This window comes from Poecilia formosa, unplaced genomic scaffold (genome assembly GCF_000485575.1).
Source record: "Poecilia formosa unplaced genomic scaffold, Poecilia_formosa-5.1.2 Scaffold32, whole genome shotgun sequence".
Classification (NCBI taxonomy): Eukaryota; Metazoa; Chordata; class Actinopteri; order Cyprinodontiformes; family Poeciliidae; genus Poecilia; species Poecilia formosa.
In genome coordinates this window covers 750,989-755,043 of record NW_006799971.1, presented here as the reverse complement: position 1 = coordinate 755,043, position 4,055 = coordinate 750,989, and the positions used below count along the sequence as shown (strand labels likewise).

Below are 4,055 nucleotides of genomic sequence, written 5' to 3'. Positions count from 1 at the left end.
AGAACGTTGTATATATACTCTGGAATTACACTGATTGCTAAAGACGTTGCCTGTGATAAGAAAAAAAAAGCTTGGTTTATACACTGTGGGCTGATACAACACTAGATGTATCAGCCCACATCCTGCAAAAAAAGAGCCTGATATTAATCACTCTGTGGAGGAAAAGGTGTTTCAGTTTAGAAAAATAAAGAACGGTAACTGGCTATTCACAAAATGCTAGCATGAAGGCTTATTTACTCACTAAGCTGCAAATGCATTCACATACAACTTAATATGACAGGTGAAACCGATAAACACATTCAGTGCAGGTCAAAACTTTTACAATGGTTCTAAACTGGAAATAATTTGTAGATTTTCTCCCAGTAAAAATACCACAGAATCACAACACTTAGACACAAGATCTAATCAGTTTTGTGGATCTGCCTTTTTTTTTTTTCTCACAGTGATTTTGTATAGTATTTAGGGGGTGCGCCCCACAGTTTGGGAACCTCTGCACTAAATCATTTTCAGTGTGGTTGATGTTTCTTAGCCGTGGCTACTGTATTTAATTTGCTGTTTAGAACAAAACTTGAAACAGACTTTGAAGCTAAACAGTTTTCATCTTAGACTGTTGGTTTGTTGTGACCTGGCTTCTCCTTGGAAAGTGTTATTTGTGTGTGTTGGTTCTCCTTAGAGAAGCCATTAGATCATTTCAAACCAAACAGTTCTGAGGATTCTCTCAGGCTGTGTTTCCATCCTGGTCCTCAGGGACCGCGTCTCTGCTCCAGCACACCTGATTCAAACGATAGCATTAGCTCCTGCATGCCATCCAGTGCTGCAGACGCCTGTTAATCACCCATTTATTCAGAGCAGGTGTGTGGCAGAAGGGAGACATGCAGGGCAGTTTTCCCTGAGGACCGAAACTGAGAAACGGCGCTGTGAGGAAACTTGGCACGATAAGGAGACCAGCGGGGAACGACATGTCATCTAGGGTTTCTCTTGATGATAGGTATGTATTCTTTGTTATTTTCCAGTTTGTAACAATAGTGTAGAAAAACTGGTTCATATAAAGCTTTGCTAGATTTTTAACCCTCAGAGAAAGAGGTTCATGTTTTACCTCACAGGTTCTGTCTGCTTGTTTCGGTCTGAGATAGAAACACTTCAGCTCTCAATATTTATTCATTTGTGCAAATCTTTGTCAATAGTGAGTATACACAAAAACCTGCATGTTTATTTATTTAGTCCAAACTGCTGGTTTATATTGCTAGAGCAATATAAACCAACTATCTAAGGGAAAGTTTCATCCACACTCCGGATGAAATAGTTGCTGGTTCCCTGCCATTTCGAAGAATACATCGACCTGACCACTTCAGTAGTTGTGTTTCCATTAAAAATGTGCGCAAAACTTTGTCAATATTCCCCTGATTTTAGAAAAAATAAATAAAATGTCATAATTGCTCTTTTTCCATTAAACAAGAAACGCATTAAAATCACACATAAATAAGTTGGTTCACGCTATAAGTCGTTAAAAAACATGTGGTGCCATAATCCTCCTACTACTTCCTGTCGTCTTCTTCTTGTTTTGTGCCAGTAGCAACATCAGGTTGTTGGTCATGTGACTCATGTGATGCAGAAAAAGTGTTTCCATTGCAGTTTTGTAAAATAAACCAATTTTGAGATGACAAAAAAAAAATTACCTCACCCTAGCGCTTAAACTTCTTATTGAAAAACAAGAGTTTTTTGTTTGTTTGTTTTTTTTCGAAATTGTCACGTACCAACTAAGTAAATGTATTTTCAAAATGTCAGATTCCACAATTATAGTCAGTGGAAATGTAGCTACTGACCCTCTTCCACATGGTAAAATAATAAATTGTAGAATAATAAAACTTTTTTTAATTATCATAAAACATTATGATAATGTTAGTTTTTTAGCCCCTCAGCATTGAGTCTCTTCTTTCTCAGAACAGTTATATTCTGATTTACTGAGATTCACTTGGTTACTGAACATATCCATTGATATACAAATTGACCTGTTCGGCATTGAAAGTGTTATTAAATGTTACTAGATTGTCTTTTTCTCAACTTTTATTTAAGTATAAGTAAAGTATTTGATTTGTTGTGACTTCAAGGGCTAGGAGTTGTTGACATGGTTACCTTACAGCAGTGGTTCCCAAACTTTTTCTCCTGGGCCCCCCAGTGGTTTCCTAACATATTCTGGGCCCCCTTATGGATTACAAATAGCTTTCTGGTTGAACGACGTGTGTTAGTTCATGTGTCACCCTTTACACATGAATCCAAACTTGGAAGTAATGACAAGTGGAATTCTATACAATATTAACTATGTTACACATGATTCACTCTTTTCTTTACCTCAGTGCACATAAGACATTACAAACATATTTTTTGCTCTGACTTTCTGATGCTCTTGTTCTTGTGGTTGAGTTATAACATGTAATGACTATATTTATTTAAGACCGTTTTTAAGGCCGTTTTTGAAAACAGGAAAAGGAATAAAATCCCTAAAAGGTCAATTAAACTTTAGCTTTAATAACATAAAACTACATAATTTTTAAAGTTTAATCAGTAATAGTTTTATAACACATTTATATCAGATCATGATTTCTTAGTTAATGTCAAGTTGTCATATTGGTGACATTTTGAATAATGTTAACTTTGTATTAAAAGTGTCATGATTTACCAAATGACACTTTATGACAACAGTCATAAATATTCATGAAGACTTCCTCATGTTCATGACAGGTGTTATGTCATGTTTATGACGGCGTCATGACAGTCTTATTCACAACCCATCAAATAAAGTGTTACTGAACAAATAGTCATACGCATCCACACACTGTTGCTCAATGGAAATGCAGTGTTGAAGAAGATTTTAGATTATAATGTTTCTTAAGAAAACTCTCTGGCTCAATCTTCTTCGATCCTAGGTTCTCCCGGCAGGCCTCGTGTAGCCACACAGAAAACAACAATGAGTGCAGACGTCACAGAATTACAGAGTTTAATCCAATAGAAGACCACGCATAAAATTACAACAGAAACCTGCAAAGACGTCTTTGGAGAATTGCAAGAGCAAATCTGATTTGTTTCTCCTGTGTAGAAAGTTTTATAGTAAAGGCGTATTCTTGTCTTTAATTTATTCATATAAGGCGTACCTTTGCTCATCCAACCAGAAGCTATCTCTGACCCTTATAAAACTCCTAGCAAGTCATGATTTAAGACCATTTGTCTCCATTGTCTAAACAAAATGGAAGCAGAGACTCTCCTGAACTCCTGCTGTTTTATGGCTTTTCACGGATCTGTGTGAAAAGCTGGAACTTCTCCTGATTGTTTTCCCACACAGATAAAGGGCAGTTCAAAAGATCTTAGCAAACCATCTGCTGTAAGTACAGGTAACAAAAAGGTCAATAGGCCAGAATAAGTTACTAATTTCAAAATTATAATTAGGCTATTTCAATCAAGACATGTTAAGTTTTAAAACTAGCATACTTTAAATTTATTTTCTTAACAGTAGAAAGCCCAATTAAAAGAAACTAACATGTTGCTTTTTTTGATAGTGGGAGAAGCCAAAGTACTTGGAGAGAACCCACATCTGCATAGGAATATCGTGGAAACTTCATGCAGAAACATCAGGTAGTGTAACAAACATGCATGCATGCACTCTTTTTCAAAGGAAATGTAGTGAGCCTAATTAAAATAAACTAACATGTAAACACCTTTTTTGATGGTGGGAGAAGCCAAAGCTCTTGGAGAGAACCCACATCTGCACATTGGAAACTCCATGCAGAATTTATGTGATACTCTGCATGGAGTATTATGGATCCACTTTGGTGGAAGAAAGTTTGTCATGTATGCATCCATAAATGTTTTTTGAAGGGAAATGTAGGGAATGTAAATGAAACTAACATGTTGCTTTTTTTGATGGTGGGAGAAGCCAAAGCACTCGGAGAGAACCCACATCTGCATAGGAATATTGTGGAAACTCCATGCAGGAACAAAGTGTTGGAATTTTGAACCCTTGGTGAAAAGCACCAGGGCTGTGTGTTTTGCAACCCCATCTT

General features: G+C 36.5%; 1 long non-coding RNA gene across 1 annotated transcript in view; it reads right to left on the bottom strand.

Moving 5' to 3' along the window:
* Nucleotides 1-694: 694 nt before the first annotated feature.
* LOC107835938 (uncharacterized) overlaps nt 695-4,055 on the bottom strand; it is a 20,242-nt gene continuing 16,881 nt past the window's right edge. Inside the window, exon 3 of the long non-coding RNA XR_001661779.1 lies at nt 695-706. This is a non-coding gene — a long non-coding RNA (uncharacterized LOC107835938). The remainder of the gene's footprint in view (nt 707-4,055) is intronic.